Source organism: Canis aureus, chromosome 20 (assembly GCF_053574225.1).
Source record: "Canis aureus isolate CA01 chromosome 20, VMU_Caureus_v.1.0, whole genome shotgun sequence".
NCBI classification, from domain to species: Eukaryota; Metazoa; Chordata; class Mammalia; order Carnivora; family Canidae; genus Canis; species Canis aureus.
In genome coordinates, this window is record NC_135630.1 from 24,265,653 (window position 1) to 24,290,781 (window position 25,129).

Here is a 25,129-nt window from a genome sequence, read left to right on the forward strand (position 1 = left end):
TAATACTCAATTATGGGATATACAATTATTTATTCTGTTGGTGGACATTTTGGTAGTGCATACAATATATGTGTGTCCTTGTGCACATCTACAAGAGTTTTCCTAGAAAATAGGAAATTACCTAAGAATTATCATTAGGATCATTAGGCTAAGAATCCATTCAGCTTTATATTTTTTTAAAGATTTATTTATTTATTCATGATAGACCCAGAGAGAGAGAGGCAGAGACACAGGCAGAGGGAGAAGCAGGCTCCATGCAGGGAGCCTGATGTGGGACTCGATCCCAGGACCCCAGGATCGCACCCTGGGCCAAAGGCAGGCGCCAAACCACTGAGCCACCCAGGGATCCCCTCCATTCAACTTTAAAGATAATGCTGAATTGTTTTACAAATTGTTATATCAATTCTACATTCACCATCTGCATGTGACAATTACTATTGGTCTACATTGTAGCTAATATATTTATATATTTATATTTAGCTAATATGGTAAGTGTAATTTGCACTTTCCTGATTACTAATGAAGTTGAGTGTGTTTTCATGTTTATAGGCCATTTGTGTTTCCTCTTCTGTGAAGTTTTTAACCACTTCCTTGCCCTGTTTTTATTGTTTCTTAATAATATTCCTCTGTAGATAATACATACTTTGAAAGTTGTCTCTTTGTGACTTATTTTGAAAATTCTTTTTATGTTGTTTTTTAATAAAGAAAAGTTCCTGATTTTAATATAGTCATATTTAACAATTATTTCTTTTTGGTAGACTTATTTTTTTAAGCTGCCTTATTGACTAATGATTGACATAGAAAAACTATAGGTTTTTAATGAATACAAATTGATGTATTTGGTGATAAAGTATACACCTGTGAAACCATCATCACTATCGATGTCATAAGTTTATCCATCACTTCCACAAGTTTCCTCTTTTTCTTCATTTTGTGGTAAGAGTACTTACCATAAGATCTACCCTCTTAGCAAATTTTAAATTATACAATAGAGTATTAATCAAAGGCCTAGTATTGCACAGTAGGTCTCTAGAACCTAGTTATTTTGCATTACTGAAACTATGTACCCTTTGAACACCTCTCCATTTCTTTCTCCTTCTAATCCCTTGACACCACCATTCTACTCTTCTTTTATGTATTTGACTATTTTAGATTTCACATATAAGTGAGATTATGCAAATTTGACTTCCTGTATCTGACTTATTTCACTTATGTCCATCCATGTTGTCACAAGTGGCATAATTTCCTTCTTAGAGGATAATAATCTGGTGTGTGTGCATGTATAGATATAGATATGAATGAATAGATGTATTGATATATGCTCACCACATTTTCTCTATCCAATTTGTCTGATGATAGACACTTAGGTTGTTTTAACATCTTGGCTACTATGAATAATGCTGCAATTAACATGGGAGTACAGATACTTCTTTGAGATCCAGATTTCAATTCCTTTGGATATATATTCAGAAATAGAATTGCTGGATCAAATGATAATTCTACTTTTAATTTTTTGAGGAGACTCTATATCATTTTCTACAATGGATATACCAATTTACATTCCCTCTATCAGTGTACAAGAGTTCTCTTTTCTCCACATCCTCACCACTTGTCCTTTGTATTTTGATCATAGCCATCCAAATAGGTGTGAGGTGACATTTTGTTGTTGTTTCAATTTGCATTTCTCTGATGATTAGTGATGTTGAGAATTTTTTCAGATACCTATTGGCCATTTTTATGTCTTTCTTAAAGAACTATTTATTTAGGTCTTTTGCCTGTGTTTTAATTAGATTGTTTTTTGCTATTGAGTGGTAAGAGTTCCTTATATAATTTTGATACTAAACCCCTTATCAGATATATGGTGTGCAAATATTTTCTCCCATTATATAGGTTGCCTTTTCATTTTGTTAATTATTTCTTTAGCTGTGAAGTTTTTAGTTTCATGTAAGCTCATTTGTCTATTTTTGCTTTTGCTTTTTGCTGTCATACCCAAGAAATTATTGCTCAACATAATGTCTAAAAGATTCTTTCCTATGTTTTCATTTAAGACATTTATTGTTCCACTTTTTACGTTTAAAGCTTTAATCCATTTTGGGTTGATCTTTGTATATGTTATGAGATAAGGCCCAATTCTATTCTTTTGCATATGAATATTCAATTTTCACAACACCATTTATTGAAGAGACTATTTTTTCCCCCATTTTGTATTCCTGGGACTCTTTTTTTTTTAATTTTTTTAATTTATTTATGATAGGCACGCAGTGAGAGAGAGAGAGAGAGAGAGAGGCAGAGACACAGGCAGAGGGAGAAGCAGGCTCCATGCACCGGGAGCCCGACGTGGGATTCGATCCCGGGTCTCCAGGATGGCGCCCTGGGCCAAAGGCAGGCGCCAAACCGCTGCGCCACCCAGGGATCCCTATTCCTGGGACTCTTGTCAAAGATCTGTTGACCATATATGCATGGATTTATTTCTGGGCTTTCTGTTTTGTTCCATTGGTATATATACCCATTGTTATGCTGTTGCCATACTGTTTTGATTACTGTGGCTTTGTAATTATATTTGAAGTCAGTAAGCATGATACTTCCAGCTTTGTTTTTCTTGCTCAAGATTGCTCTGGCTATTCAGGGTCCTTTGCGATTACAAGTGAATTTTAGAATTGTTTTTTTCTATTTCTTTTTAAAAATGACGTCAGCCTTTTGGTAGGGATTACATTGAATCTATAGGTCACTTTGCAAAACATGAACATTTTAACATTTTTAATTCTTCCAACCTATTATCATGATATATCTTTCCATCTATTTGTGTTTTTTGAAATTTATTTTGTAAATGTTTTGTAGGTTTTGGTGTACAAGTTTTTTACCTTTTTAGTTAAGCTTTTTTTTTTTTTTTTTTTTTTGATGCTATTGTAGATGGGATTTAAAAAAAAATCCTCAATAGCCAAAGCAATCCTGCAAAAGCAAAGCAAAGCTGAAGACATCACAATTCCAGACTTCAAGTTATATTACAAAGCTGTTGTGATCAAAACAGCATGGTACCGTCACAAAAATAGACACATGGATCAATTGTACACATTAGAAAACCCAGAAATGAACATAAAGTTGGACAGATAGATGCAAAAGAATGAAACTAGACTTTTCCTCTTTAAAAGGATTTTGTAAAGACAATGAAAGATGCCAAGGGGAAAAGTTTAAACAGACTCAGTGCACGTGGAATCTGTCTGGGAGAGCAATCAATTATACCAGAGAGATATGGTGGGTGATGTGGTGGGAGCGAGTGACTGGAACTTACTTCCTTCAGTGATGCAGATTCAAGGAGAAATAATGTTACTCTTTTTCAGGTTTCACCTGGAGAGGGGAAAAAAATGTAGTGAGAGGGAGATTGAAGTTCCTAGTTGCAAACAACAGAAAGCAAATCTGGATAGCTTTGAAAGAAAAGATGGGTATTAGGAACAGTTGGGTAGCCTATAGAAGAATTAGGCTTGGAAAATAGTCACCAGCCAAGGAAGTCTGAGGATGGCAAATTTCACATCCCAGAAAAGTCTGCTAGAAAGCCACTGGCACTACTACCAGACAGCACTTGCTACCACCTGTGGACACTCAACTCTGAAGTTACCCTTATGTATAATTGGATGCTTCTGTACTTTATTTACATCACACCCTCAGGATTCCAAGTCTTGTATGGAAGCTCCTACTGGCAGTTGAGAATACATGCTCTGCCAATAGCTGCTAAAGACTTTTTGGGTTTTCACAGTAGGAGATGAGGCCTTGTGTTCTGCCCAGATCTTCAAAGGAGAATTCCTTTCCCCAGATCAGAAGGATAATCAGAGACTACATGATCAAAAGGAATAGCATCAGCTTTGACAAATATATACCACTTGCGGGTCAGTAGCTGCCCTCTGCTGCAGGGGAAAAAATCAGGTACTTAGGTTACCCACGATCTTCATGTATTCAACTTGGGCTAGGGTGGAGAAGGGGCATCTGTATTAGGCCTGTGTAATGGGGAGAGGCATACTGTCCAGAGCAATGTGGGTGGCCAAAGACCTGGACAAGTCAGTAAGAACCACAGATACTGGGAAGGTGACTGGGAGAAGTGTAAGGATGGTATCAGTAGGGAAAGAGTAGCTGAGGGGCATTGCTGGTATCCATGAGATCATGGAGCAGATTCCCCCCTGAGATGAGCTGTAGAGATCTCCATGGTGTCTTTGGGCATTGACAGCAGTGCAGTAGGTAACAGAATGGGACAAAAGGATGTAGCGATTTCAGAATGATGCTACCTATGGGTTTTGCTGCCAATATTGAATGTCCAAACTCCATTGATTTTCCTTCCCAAGGCCAGTTGTTAATTATGTTACCAATAGAGCTTTATTAATTTTTCTTAACGAATAATGGCTATATGTTATTAGTTAAAATGATATATACTGTTATAAAAACTCAAACAATATAGAAAATCCATGACAAAAGTAAGCTATCTTCTTAATTCTAATTGCTGGAAAAAATCATTAGGATTTAGTGAATAGTTTGTCAATATTACCTGGACATAGCTTTTTTTTTTTTTCAATCTCCCCCCACCTCATTACTCTGTGTGTGTGTGTATAATATATATAAGACATATATATCATCCATCTATCTCTTATATATCATCTATTTCATTTGTTTTAGCAGATACTGCCAAACAGTTTTACAAAGAGGCTGTGTGTACTTCATGTACTCCTCAGCAGTAGTTCCAATTGCTCTACATCTTTGCCAATACTTGGTAATTTAAAAAAAAAGCCATCCTGGTTGGTTGCAGTTGTGCATTTCTTATGACCAAAAATGAACATCTTTTTATATATTGATTGGCTATTTGAGTGTCTTTCCTTTTTAATGAAATGTCTTTTCAAGTCTCTTGCCTATGGTTGAAACATTCAATTGTTTCTCCTTTTTATTGCTTTTTAGGAGGTTTATGTATTTTGAATATGTCTTTTGACAGTCAAATTAAAATGTCTTTTTCACATAACTTTTTAAAATATCATTTTCATAGAATGTAAGAGAAACCTGGGGACTTTATATCTCATTCTACAGTTAAGAAATAGACCTAGCAACTTTAAATGATTTGCCCAATGTGCCATATTGGGCTAGTGATATGAGTTAGGATTATTTTGTGTCATGCTTTTTTGATTCTAATGGTCTGCCTGTCCTAAAAATGAAAAGTAGGTAATTTAATCAACATAGAAAGTTTTTACAACACAGTCTTAAGTCTATGGGTATTTGGATCTTTTTAAAAAATTTTTAAAATTCATTTAGTCTAAATCTTGAGGCTCTCATCAAATTACTTTTAATCTTCTTAAAGTGAAAGCAGGGAGATCTTAATATTTTCTCAAAAAATAAAAATACAATAAGAAATAGTTTTGAATCTCATTTCTTTGATAAACTGCATGAAGCAAGGATTTCATACATGGGAAAATTTGCTTCAAGCAGTGGCTTTGTAGTTTGTGGTTGTCCTTGATAGTGCTTTATATATTTATAACCTCTGGGGAGAGAAGCGGTCTGCAAACTTGCTCTGTGCTCTGGTAGATCCTTGCAACAAAATGTTTTCAGCCCTTGTGCCATCAGACCCACACTTTTCCCTCCACTGCCTCTCAAAATAAGGTAGACTGATACCTTCTCGGTCGTTATTGAGATTACACAAGCGTGTACAACTGGATCTTTAGTAGCTCTTACCAGAGTGAAAATCTAAAAATCCAGAAAAATAATTGTCAATGAAGATGAACTCACATGAGACCACCAAGTTCAGAGAGGGCCAGAAGTGAACTACCTTCTCCTTACTAGATGTGCAGCCAGAGGATCTGAAGGCATTAAACAGTTTTGAATAACCAATGTCTGAGAAAAGAATCTAACTACCTTCTACAGATCTGCTAGTCCCAGGCTGAAGTATGGCTTATGGTGACACCTGGAATGTGATCACGGGGTTATCTTGTTAGTGGACGGATGGTAGGTACCCATGTTCCTTGGTTGGTAATTGTGTTGATTGGTGGTTTTGTTGGTATTTGGGTCATCAGTTTTGCAGAGCCATCTCTTCAGGGGGTTGAATTTCATTTTGGAAGTTCATACTTGTATGATCAAGGGCACAGATGCACTACTCTGCAGCCAAATAATAATATAAGGCTACATTGACCTGAGTGCCAGCCTTCTGCATGGAACTGGCATCACTGCTTTCTTCTCAGTATCAGCTTGAGGACGACTTATTTAACTCCATGCCTAAAGATGATGTGAGGTCACTTATGGATTTGATTAAAAAAGAAGCAACAACATTAAAATATTTAGTATTCCTGAGGGTATAATCTCACAATTTTATGGCTGGATATTGCTTAAAATAAGATTTTTAAAGATCACTTTAAAAAAACATACAATAAATTTTTCCATAAAATTTCTCAGTCACAGTATAAATGAAAACAAAGAAAACAAAAACCACTATCTCAGTTTGTGGGAATGACTAATTCTATTTTGTACATGATGTCGGGAGCTGATGTCTTATAAAGATTCAAAGAAAATGTGGTATCTTAAATAATTTAGAAGGAAATAAAATGATATGCTCTAGGAACTGTGTTCAGTAGTTCTGGCGATGATGAAGACCATGATATCAAGATTGCATGTAAAAAGCTTGAATAGTTTCATACAATGTCAAGGTGAGGGAAAAACTAATGCTTTAAAATTGCCAGGTTAATTTTCATTTTATGGGAAAACATGCAATCATAAATATCATTTATGTATAAATAAATATCATAATATGTATATAACAACATGGCTAAATTCTCTATTTTACAGACTGCCTTAACTATTTCATCTAGATCCCTAAAAGCCTGTAGAGTCAATATGGCCAAAAACTTTTATTTGGAGGATCTTCTCATTGGGAAAATGGAGAAAATTTTATATTTGATATTCTCTTCTCCATGGGCATATTTGCCTCTTCCATCGCTTTTGTGCTTTTCAGAGCCCAGGGGAGGGTATTTTACCACTGACACTATTTTAAATTGCCATCTCACGTGCAGTAAGGTAGTGTGATGTCTTGAGCTGAGAAATCATATTGAAACTGGCAAAATTAGGGTCTTTTTTTCTACTATTACCATATGCTGACAATTCCAAACAATATCAGTGGTAAATACTCTTCTCCACTGGGGCTGACATCTCTCAGCAATCCTCCTTCTCACCCCACACAATGACACTGGTCCTTTTTTAGTTTTTGAAGGAATAGCATCAAAAATTCCTGGGAACAAAAAGAGAAGAGGACAATAACCATAGTTTTTCATAAAATCAAGTTTTGCCAAACTGGAACCTAGAATAGCAAAGTATCTGACTGCAGAAAATCATTGGTATGGGAGTCAGGAGACTGAAGAAACCTGTTTCCGTCACTCATGAGGCCTTGTTAAGCCCTTTCACCTTTCATACCTTACTGACTTGTATATTTTTAAAAAACAGAATGAGGGGAGAAGTGAACATGATTTCTAAGATTACTTCCAGTTCTCAGTTTTTGGACTCTGACATAGGATTCATGGTAGACAGAACATTAGACTTAATATAAGAAGACTGAGATTGGGGACACCTGGGTGGCTCAACGGTTGATCGTCTGCCTTTGGTTCAGAGTGTGATCCTGGAGTTCCAGGATCGTGTCCCACATTGGGCTCTCAGATGGAGCCTGCTTCTCCCTCTGCCTATGTCTCTGCCTCTCTCTGTGTATGTCTCTCATGAATACATAAATAAAATCTTAAAAAAAAAGACTGAAATTGAAGTTCTGCTCTGTCCCTAACCAATGTGGTCTTAAAGAAGTAATTTAACTCACCTCAATTTTCTAAGAATCCAAGCTACTTGGTGTACCTTAGAAGGTACTGTTTCCTCTCTCATGCCATATGTTTTGTACTTGACACTCTAGTAAAATCTAATTTTAAAAATAGTTCTTGAAAGTGTACTCCCTTATATTAGTTCCAGCTTCTGAAACTATATTCCTTTATATTAGTTCCAGTTACTTGTGTTCTTGTGCTAAGAAGAGAAAATCAATTGGTTTTGTGTAGAGAATTTTATTTTTTGATGTAAAGACATTTGCTGATACCATTGTAGAAGATATGTTTGGATAAATGGTTATATAAGTTTTAAAAAACAACGCTTTTTATATTTTACCATGTTATGGTTCCCTCAAAATTCAGCCTCTTTTCATCAACACAACAACCCACAATCCATGACCAGCATCAGATAAGATAGGAAAACAAGCCTGCTAATTTTTGTATACATTTTAAAAAGATTTTATTTATTTATTTATTTATTCATGAAAGATGCAGAGGGAGAGGCAGGCTCCATGCAGGGAGCCTGATGTGGGACTGGATCCCAGTGTTTCAGGATCATGACTGGAGCAAAGGCAGATACTCAACCACTGAGCCACCCAGGTGCCCCTGCATACATTTTATAGTTGTTTTTTATTTAGATCATATTTATTTAGATCATATGGTATATGCTGCATATTGAACCTTCTCATGAATGCTTAACATTTCCAATTAGGGCCAGAGGTTTTTGATATCTTGACACAAAAGATATCTCTTGGACCTTTTTAAAAATATTCATATCATCTGATGAACAAATACCAAAATGATATAAATTCTGCAAGGCTAAAAGTAAAGGCAAAGTATTTTAGGCCAAAAAGGAGGCAATACAGTCTACTAAATAAGAGCATAGAGCCCTAGCAAGAAAGCTTGGGTTCACAAATTAGCCCTGCTGTCTATTAGAGGTGTCTTGGGTAAGTTACTAAACCTTTCTGAGCCTCAGTTTCCTTAATAATAAAGTGAAGATAACGATAATTTCTACCTCACAGTGTTGTCCTGAGAATTAATGAAAAGAATAAAGCACATAGAGCCATGCTTGGCACATAGCACATATTCAGTATATATTAGCTGATGCTCTCATCACAGGCTACCTGTGGATATAAACATAAGTGATGATAGAGCAATGTAAAGGTTCTTCATCAGAGAACAACAGCGCAAGACACAGTAGGTAGGGCAGATTTGATTTCAAATTCTGACCTCTTAGGACTCCTATATTTCTCACCTATAGTAATGGAAATCCTTGTCACACATCAGGCTAAACTGCTCTCTCTGTATACCACGATTTGCCTACCTAATCAGTATCCTCCTTCAAGACTCAGAGATTTCCTTCCTCTATTGTACTAGACTCCGAGGTACTCTGACAGCCTCTAGGGCACACCTCCATCATTGTTAACTTCATCTTACATTAGAGTTATGTATGTTTTGGTCTACCTGAATACACTACAACATTCTTGGAAGGCAGGCAGGCACCAAACCATTTTCATATTTGCATTTTCAGTGCTTATTATTATGCCAGGTTTATAGACTATACAAATATGAAAGAGAGGAAAAGTGAACCCACTGCCCAAGTAAATGATGGCAGGAATGAATGTTGGGAAGACTGGAGGACCAGTAGGTTTGGCTAAGGGGAGATAATGATTTCAGGTGTGGCCAAGTCCAATCGAAGTCTTCTGTAGAACACCTATTGTAGGGAATAATGATTGGAATCAAGGAAAAATTAAGTTCAGAGAAAGAATCATCCAAATATATGTGAGATTTGAGATTTTGAGAATGATGATGATGTACTTAGAGAATACAGATAAGGAAGAAAACACAAAAGAATCCCAGAGAATGTCTACATTCAATGGGTATAAACCAGAATAAAGAGAATGAGAAGGACAAGAAATAGAAGAAGAGAAAAACCAGAGATAATACAATATCCCAGAAGCCAGAAGAGTGGTGAAATCAAAGGAGTAATTAACAGTATCAATTAGTTATTTGTTAATCAAACAAATATTAATTGAGCATGGGATCTGTGCTAGGTATTTATAAAGTGCTGGATAAAATATCACAAGATCCCCGTCTTCACAAGAGTTAGGTAGGGGGCAGCCCGGGTGGCTCAGCGGTTTAGCTGCCGCCTTCAGCCCAGGGCCTGATCCTGGAGACCCGGGATCGAGTCCCACATTGGGCTCCCTGCATGGAGCCTGCTTCTCCCTCTGCCTGTGTCTCTGCCTAACTCTCTCTCTCTCTCATGAATAAATAAATAAAAATATTTTTAAAAAAAGAGTTAGGTAGGAAAAAAGGATGGAATGAGGAGTGGAATGAAGAAACACAGATTTGTGGAAGCTAGGTTACACTAATAAGGACAAAATCAGATGTAGGAAGTGGTCACGAACAGAGGAAGTCTGTGATATTAATCAGTCTGCCAATTATAGGAAAAAGAAAATGACGGCTTGAAGAAAACATATCTGAAGAAAGATTTCATTTTGTACTTATTGAATTGTTTTTTGTTTTCTTTCTTTCTTTCTTTCTTTCTTTCTTTCTTTCTTTCTTTCTTTCTTTCTTTCTTTCTTTCTTTCTTTCTTTCTTCTTTTTTTTATAGTGGAGACACTTGAACATATTTTAAGGCTGAGGGCAAGAGCCAGGAGTAAAGAGAAAGAACAAGTGGAGAGATGAAATCAATAACCTACAAGGAGTCACTAAGCCTTAGAATGGAGGCCCTTTTAGGGCAGAAAGGAGAGAGGACACAAGGAGAATGTTAATCAAATTTTAAGACAAAGGGAAAATAAATTGAGAGAGTTTATATTGGATGAATAGCACCTAGTTATTCTGAAAAGCAGAACTAGGATTTGCTGGGATGGGCCACTGTCAATCCCAGAAATTATAGTGTGAAAATAAGAGAAGGTGGCGGGGATAAGAAACCAGAAGTATGAAATGTGCATTTCACAGAGACACCTCACATGGTGTCATTCTAGATTCCAAACAGTGAGAAAATGCACATCTGCCAGTTTACTTATTGAGGTGGAAATGCCATTCCTGAAGTTAATGGATTGAATCAACACAAGATTAGATGGGGGATGTCTCTGCAGGTGGTGAGCACAGTGTATGGGCTCCAGAGGACAAATTATTTCTTTTGAACACTGAGTTATAACAAAGCAGGAAGTGAACCGTGGTGGGCTCTAGTGCTAGGGCAAACACTCTTCACTTGCTGAGAAGCTTTTGTGGAAGGCAGTCCTTCCAGCATGGATAGTTCAAGTTCTGTTCTGCAGGACGGGAAATCCCTCTGTTCCTTTTCTCACTGTGTAACCTCAAACAGTTCAAACTTGGGTATCTTAATTGTTAGTCAAAATCCCGTTGAGCCCTGGAAGAGATGCATCCGTGTTGCAGGGGCCCTCTGTCGTGCCTCTTCTCGTGCCTTCTCAATCCTGCTTCATCACTTCAGTGCCAACGAGGTTGATAACTTAGGCCCTACTTTGTAATTTGCGGGGTCACTGTGCACAGTGCTTTCTTACTCAAGGTAGACTCAAGTTTTTCTTCTCCCTCTTCCGTCTCTGGAAAGGATTGTGTTGCAGGAAAGAATTCTTGAGATATTGTATGGTGTGACTTAGTAAGTTTACTTAAGTAGCACAGAGACAGGACCCATGGGCAGAAAGAGCTGAACCTTGGCTGTAGGAAACTGGTGGTTATAATGCTTAGTGCTCAAGGGGGAAGGGGATATATAGGGGGTATTAGATCATAAATGTTTTTTTTTAATTTCTACTCATAAAACTATGTTTTCAAGATTTCTCTGGTGCTGACCATTCAGTATGATATTAACCATGGGTGAGGTTTATAGACAGTCATGAGACCCTTTAAAAATGCAGCAACCAGCACATATTGATCTGTATCAGAACTATGCAGGCTCTAGGTCAGTCTTCTGGGCTAAAGGTAAACATTTTTATGCTTCTGTCCCTTATTAATTGGATCAGTAAGCCAGGTTCTCCATTTTCATTTGGAGGAGGAAAGCAGAAAACCTTACTAAGGCCTCTAGGACTGACTGAGCTGTATCCTCAAATTCAGAGTTTACCCGAATGCTTTATCTTACTTTATTGGGAGGGGGGAGTGTTGGCATTTTGATTCATATTTGACTATTGTTTCTTGCACCTACCTCCCTTATTGGGAATTATGTGGAAAGGAGTGGAGTATGGGATATTTGTTATTTGGTGTGATGGGGACAATGAGAAGAGTGAAGTAGCCCCTATCCTTCTGAGGTCAGATTCTGTAAGGCAAGCATATCCTGGACACTGACATTAGCACAGAGGGAAGCAGAACAAAGGATAAAAAGAAAGAGAAACAGATTTTTAAGGATACTGTTTGAACATCTCCTATTGTACTTGAATGTAGACCAACTCCTGGACTTCGCATTATAAAGCCAACATTTGCCTATTTTTTTCTTGCAGTGATATGATTTGGCTTTCTATCTCTTGCCTCGAAAGGGTTCTGAATAAAATAAAAGGTGATGGGCAAGGCTCAATCTGAGCACACTCAGAACTCCTACTACAATATTTTTTCTTCACATAAACATAGACATTTACCTAAAAATAAAATAGCTATTTCTGAAAAGAGGGATTACAGTGCATGGGAACAGGTGCCTGAAGAAATGGATGGAATCTTTTCCTCTATTCAACTTTAAGAATAGAGGAAGGCACTCTGGCAGGGGTTTTAATGCTAAGCCATCTAGAAGTAGGAAGATGGAGGAAGTCATTATCTGCCAGCAGAGGCAGCTGTTTGACACTGCTTTGTCAGAAACAAAGAGAACTCCCTTAGAACACCTTGAGGGAAATTTGCTATTTACGACTTCCTGTGGCCCTGCTCCTGGCTTTTTGATCAGGAATTTAGGTATTCTACTGAAGCAACTTATAGCACTTCAAATAATACTACCTAACACTATTCTCTCTCTTAAAGTAAAATGAAAACCCAAACTAAAATGCTTAGTGAGTACTTACCACATGCCAGATACTTTACATGTATCATTTCACTCAATCCTTCTCATCTCCATTTTAAACAGAAAGAAACAGAGGCTTCTAGATGTTCAGTCACTTGACAAAGCTGGGATTCCAATTTAAATCTATCTCCATAACCATTGTGCTTAACTGTTAAGCCTTCCAGTATTTTCAGTACCTGTTATGTGTCAGGATGCAGGAAATACCAAGGTAGCCCTGGGTATTGCTAAGTTTTTCCCTATCAACCCAAAATTGACCTTTGCTTCAATGTCCAAATAAAACAGCCTCCATCCCATGTTTCTTCAGTAAGCCAATTTTTAAAAGATATTTATTTATTTACCAAATATTTCTAACAACTCTTAGGGAATGTTGACATTTGTCTGATTGTCACTTCTTATCTCTAACAGCAATTTATTCATCTTTTGCTGTCTCTTCACAGCCGTGATGCTCCAGGTGACAACTTGAAGTCCATCTCCAATCCCATGAGCACACATTACTCTGGGTTTTAAAATTTAGAATCTTGAAAGAATATCAGAAGGGACATATATAAACAGTGCAATTGTTGGAACATCACAGGATGTTCCTATGTTCTGCTTTTATAACTGCCAAACAGTTTTTTTAAAAAAATTGTTGAACAGTTTCTCCTCACCTTCCACTTCCAACAGTATACGAAAGCAGCCCTCGCTATTATAAATAATGCTGCTATAACATAAGGGTGCATGTATCCCTTTGAATTAGTGTTTTAGTGTTCTTTGGGTAAATATCTAGCAGTTCCATTGCTAGACCATAGGGTAGTCCTATTTTTAACTTTTTGAGGAATCTCCATACTGTTTCCTATAGTGGTTGCACCAGTTTACATTCTCAAAACAGTACATGAGTGTTCCAACTTTTCCAGGTCCTCACCTATACCTGTTGTTTTTTGTGTTGTTGATTTTAGGCATTCTGACAGGTGTGAGGTGATATTGCATTGTATATTTGATTTGTATTTTCCTGATGATAAGTGATGACGAACATTTTTTTTTATATGTCTGTTGGTCATCTGTATGTCTTCTTTGGAGAAATGTCTATGTATGTCTTCTACCAATTTTTAAATTGGATTATTTTTTTTGAGAGCTAAGTTTTATGGGTTCTTTTTTTTTAATTTTTAAAAAAGTTTTTATTTATTTATTTGAGGGAGAGAGTAGAGAGAGAGAGAGAGCACTAGCACTAGCAGTGAGAAAGGGGCAGAAGGAGACAGAGAAGTAGGCTTCCCATTGATCAGGGAGCCCTTTTCGGGGCTCAATCCCAGAATCTTAGGATCAGGTCCTGAGCTGAAGGCAGAAGTTTAACCGAATTAGCCACTCAGGTGCCCCAAATTTTGTAAGTTCTTTATATATTTGATTACTAACTCTTTATCAGATATGTCATTTGCAAATATCTTCCTGCATTCCATAAGTTGCCTTTTAGTTTTTTTTTTATTGTTTCCTTTGCTGTGTGGGAACTTTTTATTTTGATATAGTCCTGACAGTTTATTTTTCCTTTTGTTTCCCTTGCCTCGATGGACCTATCTAGAAAAAGTTGTTATGACTGGTGACAGAGAAGTTATTGCCTGTGCTGTCTTCTAGGATTTTTGTGGTGAGAAAATCAGAAACTTAAAATTTAATTGGAGGGATGCCACATTCTTTCCATGGAATAATCCTTTTACATTATAGTGAGCCCACTATTGTCCACTCCATGGTGAACAATTCATATTGATATAAGGTTGACTATATCAATCCCTGTCCCACTCAAAACAGAATCTAACATGAAGATGACCTTGTAGTACAATATTAACAGCACAGGAAATGTAATAAAAATAACGATAATAATAAAAGTTTTGAATTGCCATTTTGTTCTTGCTCTGGCCAACAGGAATTCAGAAGTATTTTGGTCCCATCTCTGATGGTCTTGCCCTCAGAGAGCCCACAGTCTTGGTGAATACCTTGTATTTGAATCTTCTGATTTTCTAGCCATTAAATTTGCTTTTTTAAAAACAGATTTTATTTTTAAATACTCTCTAGACCCAATGTGGTATTCAAATTTACAACTCAGAGATCAAGAGTCACATGCTCTACTGACTGAGCCAGCTAGGTACCCAGTTTGTTTTGTTTTGTTTTGACTTGATTACATCTCTACTGTCAGCTTGGTTCTGTCCTTCAGTTGCAAGTGAACTGTCTCTTGAACATCCCTTACTTATCCCTAAGCACTGCCATAGAAGAAGCAGCCCCTTTTGGAAGATGTCTTCTCAATTTTGAAACCTAGTTTATGGGGCTTCACAGCACTTCTGACTACTATCTTCCACTTCCTAGTTCCTAACCAGGGAAGCACAACAGAAGAGCCTGTTTAGTTTTTACAAGATCTAGATGATCTGGTCTTCTTATCTGGGAATTTCTGACACAGTAGGTCTAGAGTAAAACCCAGCATGTGGGGTGGAGCCACAACTGGGTATCAGGTTGCCCCTTGGATATTAGAAGTACATTTTCCAGGCCAACAGAGATGTTGCCACGTATTTTAAATTAGAACGTGTTTAAGAGTTTTTTTTATTACAGTGTTTTCCATTTAAAGTTGAGAAAATTGGAATTCAGAAAATGTAATGATCTAGCTCAATGTGGTATATTTATTAAATAACAAAGCCAGGATTCAAGCCCAGGCTTACTGACCCCAAATTCATGGATTTTTACAGGACGATATGTTCTCTCTCAAAGAACTATTGGGGGAGATGATATCCTTTTAGATTTTATTTGGTTATTGAAAGTGCTGTGTAAAAAATAAATTGAAATGGCTTTGTATTGCTCTCTTCATGACCAAGTCTAAGAGCCTTTGCCAAAGTCACAACTAAGTCTGATATTCAATATGTAGGAGAAACTCAAGCACAAATACTATTTAAGCATGGCTCATTAGAAATGTGCATCAGAAATTTTGATTAGGAAGGACATGTTTTAAAAATTAAATCACTTTTTAAATTTGAACTCCAGGGGGAGGAGGGATGTCCCTGCTTAGCAGGAAGTCTGCTTCTCCCTCTCCCTCTGCCTCTCCCACCTGCTCTACCCACTCCTGCTCTCTCTCTCTCACACATGCACTCTGTCTCTCAAATAAATAAATAACATTAAAAAAAAAAAAGGAAATGAGAGGGGAGATGCCAGATAGTATCTTCTGTGTAGATATCACCTGATGCCCTCTATCAGTTTTCAGATATTAAGATTTGAGGTTAAGAAAGGTGATGTCCCTTTATCAGAGTCAAAATGGCTAAGTGGCAGGACCATGAGCTGTGAATATGAGGTCCTTTGACTCCCAGATATATCTTCTAGTCCTTTCTCAGGACCCCATGCTAACTTTTTGTTCTCAAGCAGTGGTTGAGTGACTTCCATTCTTCCTCTCCTTATTTTTTGCTCTTCAAAGTCTTTAAACACATGAAACAACCCTTCCCCCAGATTCTGGTCTGTGAATGACTGTACTTATTTGTTAATATCATTCTTATTCCATGATTAATTACTGCAGACTACCATGTTCCAGGCACTGAGCCCGCTATTGTCCATTCTATGGTGAACAATTCATACTTAGTCCTACCCTCATGCAGTTTATAATCAGGGTGATGGTAAATAACTATTTAAGAAGTATAGATGTTAAATAAATATTTGACTACAAATTGTGGCATATTCTATGAAGTAAAAGTATAAGGTGTTTTTAAAGAGAGGATAGGGAAATGTAAACTAGTTGGAGAATGAAGGAAAGGCTTTTGGGGCAATAACATTTAAGGTGAGATCTGAAAGTTGTGTAAGTACCAGCTAGAGGAACAAATGGGGTAAAGTGCTGTAGTCAGAGGGGGCAATGTGTGTAGGAAGCTCAAGAGCTTGGAGTGCTAAGAAATGGTAGGGTAACCCTAATGGTAGGGCTTCCCTTAGGGATGCTAAAAAAACCAAAAAGTTTGAAGTGAAAAAAAAATAAGTGTGACATGGAATAAAAGAGATAAGTGGAAATCAGAAAAGTGAGTTTTTTGCTTTGTTTATAGATAAACCATTTGTCAATTCAATTTCTTTAATTAGGTTCATTCTTTTATTTAGGTCTTATTTTTCTCTCAGAAAAAGAAATGTAACTTCTTTGTTAGGACATCAAAATCTACTGCATTTTTAATCTCTGTGGTTACTATTGCATGAAAGAGAGATACGACTTCCTTACTGACTTTTGCCATGTGATCTATGCATTGGACTAGTCTGACTTCTGAATTTTCTTTTAGTTGACTTATCTTACTTCATTTTGTCTTCAATTCAAACTCTACTCAATCACTATGAATTTTTAAATCTATGTGAAAATTACGGTATGGAAAATGAATTCAGTAAGCCATAGAAATTTAGGTGAAAGAACAAAGAAATTATTTGATTTGTGTGTATCTTGCTTTAAAATTCTCTAAGAAACATTTTATATTCTCTCCGATGTTAAATAACTAGAACAAGGCAAGCCAATGATGTATTTTTCTACTTACTGTTAAAACTTTAACTTACGTTTCTTGAGTTATGTTTTTTGTTTCTTGGACTATTATGTTCTTGATGGGGATAACAGAGAACCCTGACTTGGAGCTCCAGGGTTCCATTTGATTTTCTGAATACAGACTCTCCAGTGATTGACCTTTTGGATGGGGAGGGTTTGGCTGAAAATTGGGGCAGGAGAATGGGTCTGTTTCTTAAATCACAGAGGATTCAGACAGAATGAAAATGGCTGGGGAAAATAAGCTGACAGGTCTCTTTTCAATCACTAATCTCGAGTGGCTCTTAGAGGGTTCAGAAATTACTCTCCCTCTCTCCAAGACAACTCTTTTCTCAAGGCTTTATTATTTCCTATTTCTTCTTTATTATCATTTAAATACTTGGGTTTTTATTTCACTGAGAAAATAGTAGCAATCAAGAGAGACCTTACTTTTCAACAACAACCTATTCTACTTTGCAGTTAAAATAAACTTTTTGGGCTTCTATCTAAAACCAACCATCCACTTATGTATTAGATTCCGTTTCCTTTTGCCTATGAAAAGGTGTTACTCCTGTAAATATCTTCTTCTCAACCACCCACTTATTCCTCTCTTTAGGACCATTCTATCATCATAAAAACAGTGTAATTTTTTCCACTTAAAAAAAATCCTCCTTGGGATCCCTGGGTGGCTCAGTGGTTGAGCACCTGCCTTTGGCTCAGGGCGTGATTCTGTGGTGCCAGGATCAAGTCCCACATCAGGTTCCCTGCATAGAGCCTGATTTTCCCTCTGCCTAGGTCTCTGCCTCTCTGTGTCTCTCATTTAAATAAATAAAATCTTTTTAAAAATCCTCCTTGACCCTAAATGTATCCTCTAACCACTGCCTATGTTTTCTTACAGTTTTTCAAAGCAGCAGTAACAATCCTTGCTTTGCAGGATTTGAATAGGCGTAGATTTCAGTTACCATGGTTTAAATAATAACTGTCTTCCAACAACATGGTTCAAGTTTCATCTATTACAGCATATTAGCTGAGTAATGGCATAAAGTACAAATCTGGTTGCTAGCTGTTCAGTTCACAGATCATTGTGTAAATAACACGTGTGCATCATGATTAGTGACCAATAATGTCACTTCTCTGAATCTGTTGGTGATTGGTCACTGTGAAACTCAGTTCACATTTACAGCAAAGTGTGTAATTCTGTTGCCTTCCATTAATAAACTCATGCGGCATTTTATAAAAAAAAATGGATAAACTAAAATGGAAGTTGGCTAATAAGATGAAATTGCAACAAAGAAAGCAAAAGTGGTAGTTTTATTTTTAACTTTTTGAGGGACCTCCATACTGTTTTCCAGAGTGGCTGTAGCAGTTTTCATTCTCACCAACAATCAGGGTTCCACTCTCTCCACATCCTTGCCAACATCTGTTGTCTCCTGGGTTGTTAATTTTAGCTATTCTGACAGGTATGAGGTGGTACCTTATATGCACCCTGATGTTTATAGCAGCATTATCTACAATAGCCAAATTATGGAAATAGCCCAAATGTCATTGACTGATGAATGGATAAAAAAGGTGTTACACACACACACACACACACACACACACACACACCAGAATATTACTCATCCATCAAAAGAATGAAGTCTCGTCATTTGCAAAGACGTGGATGGAGCTAGAGTATATTATGTAAAGTGAAATAAGTCAATCAGAGAAAGACAAATATCATATGATTTCACTCATGTATGGAATCTAAGAAACAAAACAGATGAACATAGGGGAAAGGAAAAAAAAAGGTGTAGGCAAACCACAAGAGACTCTTAACTACAGAGAACAAACTGAAGGTTGCTGGAGGGGAAGTAGCAGTGGGGGGTGGGCTAAATGGGTGATGGGTATTAAGGAGGGCACTTTTGTGATGATCACTGAGTCTTATACGGAAGTGATGAATCACTAAGTTCTACTCCTGAAGCTAATATTACACTTTATATTAACTGTTAACTAAAAACTTGAAATATTAAAAAAAAGTGGTAATGCTGAAAATGTAATTCAAATTGTACATTCCGAGGATCCCTGGGTGGCTCAGCAGTTTAGTGCCTGCCTTTGGCCCAGGGTGTGATCCCGGAGTCCCGGATGGAGTCCTGCATCGGGCTCCCTGCATGGAGCCTGCTTCTCCCTCTGCCTGTGCCTGTGCCTCTCTCTCTCTCTCTCTCTCTCTGTCTTTCATGAATAAATAATCTTAAAAAAAACAAATCATACATTCATGGAATTATAGAAGAAATAGCTGACCATGGACATGTTGACACTTATGTTGCCATACTCCTCTCTTCCTTGCCCGTGTTCTGGATACTTGAGACTCCAAAATTTGCTGTTCCCAATGGCTCTGATTTTGCTTGTGTGAGCTTCTTCCCTGGTCTGTCCTCTTGACATAACCAGTGTGTATACCCCTAGGCCTGAGGATTGGTTCAAAGGCAACTCTATGCCAGAGGGGGCAAATATTGAGTGAGCTGCATGGGGTGCTCACATGCATGTATGTAGTGTGGGATGGAGAATGGGAAGACAAGGGAGGTGAGCCTAAGGACTGGAGCTTCTGTTTGAACTCCTGACTCCAGCTTTACAAATGTTGGTGGCAGGCCAGCTTTGCAGTAAAATTCGTCAAAAGCAAACTCTATGTTCTCTGCCTCTACTTTCACTCTTATTTTAAAAACTCATTCCTGTCAGGATTTTATCTCCACCATTGAAACTATTGGTATAATATTCAACAATCTCTTTTTTGTTAAATGGTCTGTTCTCTGTCCTCAACTGTCATGGTCTCTAAGGAGAAATTGACATTAATGATCATTTCTTCCTCTTTGAAATGCTTTCTTCACTTGACTTCAGAGGCCAGCTCCAGGCTTTCTGGGTGATCTTCATACCTTATTTGCTTTTGTTGATCCTTATCTTCCTCTGCTGGTCCCTTTTGATTTTCCACCTGCTCAGTATTGGTGTGTTCCAAGGCTCAATCCATGGATTTATTTTCTCTATTTATTCTTATTTCCTTGGTGGTCTTATCTAATCTCATAGCTTTCAGTATTCTTTATCTGCTGGCAACTCCAAAACATATAGTTCCAATTCACAGTTGACATCTCCTGGGAACAGTTGACTCATCAACATAATTTTCTATTCTATATCTTCAGTTGGATATTTGAGATTTAAATATTGATAGTGCTCCATTAGCAATCTTGGCCTTCTCTTCAAAATGTATTCAAAGTATAACTTAAGTATAACTTTTACTGCTACCACCTTAGTCCAAGCCAATATTTCTCACTTGGTTATTGCAAAAGCCTCCTATTACCACTCTTTGCTCATATTTCAACATGTAGACAAAGGGGGCACTTTTAACATTCTGAATCAGATCATGTCACTCTCTTCAAAGCCTGCAGTGGCTTCCTTGCCTCAGTGACACTAAAATCCAAGGCTTTATGTGGTATTTATAAGAGGCCTAAATGCCTGGCTCTTGGACCTCTCCGACATCATCTCCTACCTTTTCCTGTTTTGATATAGCTGTACTGACTTTTCCTGTGAATATGCCAAGTATCTGCAGTCTCAAGGTCTGTATAGAAAGATACATCAGCAGACAGCTCCAAAATGTCAATACCAATAAACACAATGAGAATTTATTGCTTATGCAGTTTATAGTCTAATGTGGTTTGGTGATGGTAGGGATCAGGAAGCCTGGGCTTTGTTCCACACTGTCATTTGGGACAGAAGCTCCTTCCCTCCTGTCGCCCTCCACACCCCCAATCCCAGGTCGTTAAGAGTATTTTCTATTCAGGTAATGGATAGAAAGAGAAAAAGAGCATGGAAGACTGAAAAAGGTTTTCTGGAGGACATTCTATAGAGTAGAACTTGATGTTATGGCCTCATCTAACTGCAGGGGAGATTGGAAATGTAAATCAAAATTGTGCTATGAGGAAATGTGTAGACATTGTCTACACAAATTACAAAGGGATTGTAATTGAAATACAATCACTACTTTATCGTCAGTGCTTATAATAATGCTTAGCACAAAGTAGGTACCAAATAAGAATGCTGCTGGTTGCATAAGTGAAGGAGTCAACTTGGGAACTGTGGCAAGGCTGAACCTTTAGTTAGAGACTGAATTAGCCCTGACACTAGGCGTTAATTGAGTTAGAGGCCAGTAGAGAATATGTTGTCATCTCTTCAATCCTTTTCTTAATATGTTTAAATAAGAGGATGTTGTTTTTTCCTTTATATTACATAGTAGATGAAATTGATGTTCTTAATTTAAGAGATCTTTATTTTCACAATAAAAGTCTCATATTACAACACATTTTTCACTCTCCTACATCCCTATAGCAAGTAAACTCACTCTTTGGTTGAAAAGGTGACAATGAAGAAAGACACAAGGCCTTGTATTTTTTTCTCTACCCTAATCTTTCTACTTATCCTACTTTTCCTTGTATTTGTTTGCATCAGATAAAAACCAAAAATAAATGTAATTTTATTCACACAAAACCTCAGAGGGGAGTGTGGTAAAAATCACTGGGCACGTACTCATGAATCACAACATCGTACACATACACATCATGCTATACTAATAATACACATATACCATTTCACAAACACTGAGTTCAGAACTATTTTAACCCATTCAGAGTAAATAGTTCTGTTAAGAGAGCAAGTTTGGTACAGGTAAACACATAATATAGTCAAGTATTTTTTAAAATTCCAAAATGTTTTCACAAGTTTCTCTGTCTGCTTATTCTTGAATAATCCATTTAAGTAATTGGCTTTCTGCCATTGCTATGATGTTTTATGTTGGTAGAGCTACTGCTAGCGGGCATCATATATACTTTCTTCACTTTGATTTAAATATTTAAATTGTCAGTAATTGTCAGCCTTGTAAATCTTTGTTCCTTTTATGCTCTTTCACAGCCTTTCCTCTTTCTTCCTGCCATCACTTCTGAGGTTTAGGCATTGATCTTTCTTGTCTTAGATTTCTGCAATAGGCTTGTAACTTCCTAGTCTCCATGTATCCTGTCTGTTCCACTTTCAATTCATTTTCCTTTAAGCTGCTAGAGTTCTTTTTCTAAAGGGCAAATGAAGATCAAACAGAATCCAAGAATTAAAATGATGGCATAAACAGTAATAGAAATGCTGGATAAGAAATTCAGAGACACTAGAATATCCATTTTATCTTTTGACCCTAATAATAAGATCTTGTGTTAGCTGGCAGTATTTTTGATTTTGGTTTTTTTTTCTATTTTTATTTTTTTGTCAGAATGAAAATATATCTTATCTTCCTTTTTAGCCAGGAGTGCGTTATTGACTAAGTTTGGGCTATGAAATCATAAATGGAAAATCTCTATGGTACTTGAAGTAAGGCTCCTTAAAGGGAGTTGACTCAGCTGAAAGGTGTTCCTTTTATTCTCTCCTTTCTCCTTCTGTTGTTAATCTGGAATGTGTCAGTCCTATTGGGCCAAAATGACTTTAAGGATGGAAGTTAAGTGATAAGGAAGGCAGAACAGGAAAATAGAAGCCTGGTTCCCTGGTACTGTAAACTTACCATGCCAGCTCTGGACATTTTTCATATGATAGAGAATTAACATTATCTTTTTTATTGTTTGGGGGAATTATTCCTGCTATATGCAGATAAAGCTAATCAAACAATTTGTCATAGTATAAATAACATGAGACTTTGAGTTTGAGGAGATGGCTGGAAGGCCTACTAGAGTTGTCCTATAAGTAGTAAGAAATAGGGGACCAAGAGAAAAGAAAAGAGAGAAGTTTAGAGTCTTCTCTTTAACAAACATCTCTTGAACCTCTACTATGTGTCAGGTACTGTGTTAAGTCTCAAAAATAAAAATAATAATATGGAGATAGCCTATTTCTTACTCACAAATAGCTTCCAGTTTAGTAGGAGAAACATTTAGATTACGTTGTGACAGGTGATCAAATAAAGGACAAAAGAAGACAATGTTAATTATATTTAGGAACTCAGGGAAGACTCTTATAGGGTCATCAACATCTGATGCTGCAAATTCATCTGGACATCTTAAAGTCTTCATATTATTAGGCTTCTCTGTAGCATATAACGTGAATTGGTTAATACGAGGCTCCTGCTTCATGCTTTTCTGCAAACTTGCCATTCCCCTGTGAAGTGGTAAAATTGACCTCCCTTGCCTTTGGGTCTGGGTGTACTTGGGACTTGGTTTAAGTAATAGAATGTAGCAGAAGATGCTGCTTGACTTTCCAGGCTAAGTCACAAAAGGCTAAACAGTTTCTCCCTTGTTGGCTGAAAGTTTGGCATAGAGTCTCAGGCTTTTAGTTAGAAGACTAATTGAAGCCATCTAGAAAAATCTGAGCCCCATGGAGGGGCTATGTGTAAATACTCCTGTCATCAGTTCTTGTATTCAAGTGTTCTCACCCTAGGCTCCAGACATATGAGTGAAAGATGATTCCAGATGACCAACACTCAACCATCTTGTCAGCTCAGCCTCCAACTCTTTCTAGTTGAATCACAGATATTATGCAGTAACAGGCCATCTTGCTGTGCTCCTTCTGCATTCCTGACTGATGGAATTCATGAGCATGATAAAAAAGCTACTAGATTTATAATAGTGTGTGATTCAGTAGTTGGCATGGTAGGTTATTCTCAATTTTTCTCCTATATTTTTAGTGCTTCCTTTCCAGTCTTATTTGCTGAATTCTCCTTCTTTTCATATTCTCTCAAAACTTCAGTCCTTGGTGCTCTTTTCTATTACACTCATTCCTTTTTCATTCTTTTTGCTATAAATCCTATTCATATGCTGAAAAACACCAAATCTGTATTTTAAGGACAGATCTCTACTTTCAGCTCCAAGCCTTTGCCTTTTTTTTTTTTTTTTAAGTTCCAACTGTTTACTTGATATCTTGAATATCTTATGGGCATCTCAAACATAATGTGTCCAAAGCCTACAGACTGAAGGTTTGCCTTAAAATTACCCTTATTTTCTCCATCTTGGTTAACGGCACTTTTGCCTCCACTTATTCAATCCCAAACAAATTATTCTGGACTCTCCCTTCTTTCTCATTGTCCACATTTAATCCAATCCAAAATTCTATCAATTGTATTCTAAAATTAATCTTAAATCTGTCTACTCTTATCTGACAATAGTGTTACCATACTGGAAGAGGCCACCAAAGTTCACTGGTTTGGGATAGGACTTGGAGCTCTCCTCTATTTCTTGTAACTGCAAATCTGTGGTTCTTTGAAATGGTGAAAAAATCTAGGAGTTGGTTCTAGAGGAGGTATAGAAAGGGATCTGTTTTAAATGGATTAGCATATTTTTGTCTTTTGCATATAACTTTTAAAAGTGATTTGTGAGGTAGAATCTGGTTTATTTTATGAAAGCACAGAACACTCAACCTAAATACCTAAAGTATTTACCTCTGTGATCACTTCAACCTCCTCACTGAAGTAAGCACCTTGCCAAAGGAAAAATATTTGCTTCCCCAGAAGAACTGCTTAGAGAACCCAAGTCTCCTCTGATTAATGCAACATTATTGCAACCAGTTGATTGGAATGATCAAGAACATTCTGCTTCTCCTGCAATATTTCAATGTGTATCATGATTTCCATTTTTTTTTTAAGATTTTATTTATTCATTCATGAGAGACACAAGAGAGAGGGAGAGAGAGGCAGAGACCCAGGCACAGGGAGAAGCAGGCCCCATGCAGGGAGTTCCAGGATCATGCCCTGGGCCAAAGGCAGCGCCAACTGCTGAGGCACCCGGGGATCCCAATGATTTCAATTTCAAGACTACATTTAATATTCAGATTATTTTTAGAATATTAAAAATATTCTAA

General features: G+C 37.1%; 1 long non-coding RNA gene across 1 annotated transcript in view; it reads right to left on the bottom strand.

The window, feature by feature from the left end:
* Window positions 1-2,952: 2,952 nt before the first annotated feature.
* LOC144291921 (uncharacterized) overlaps window positions 2,953-25,129 on the bottom strand; it is an 81,739-nt gene continuing 59,562 nt past the window's right edge. Inside the window, exon 3 of the long non-coding RNA XR_013359469.1 lies at window positions 2,953-3,345. This is a non-coding gene — a long non-coding RNA (uncharacterized LOC144291921). The remainder of the gene's footprint in view (window positions 3,346-25,129) is intronic.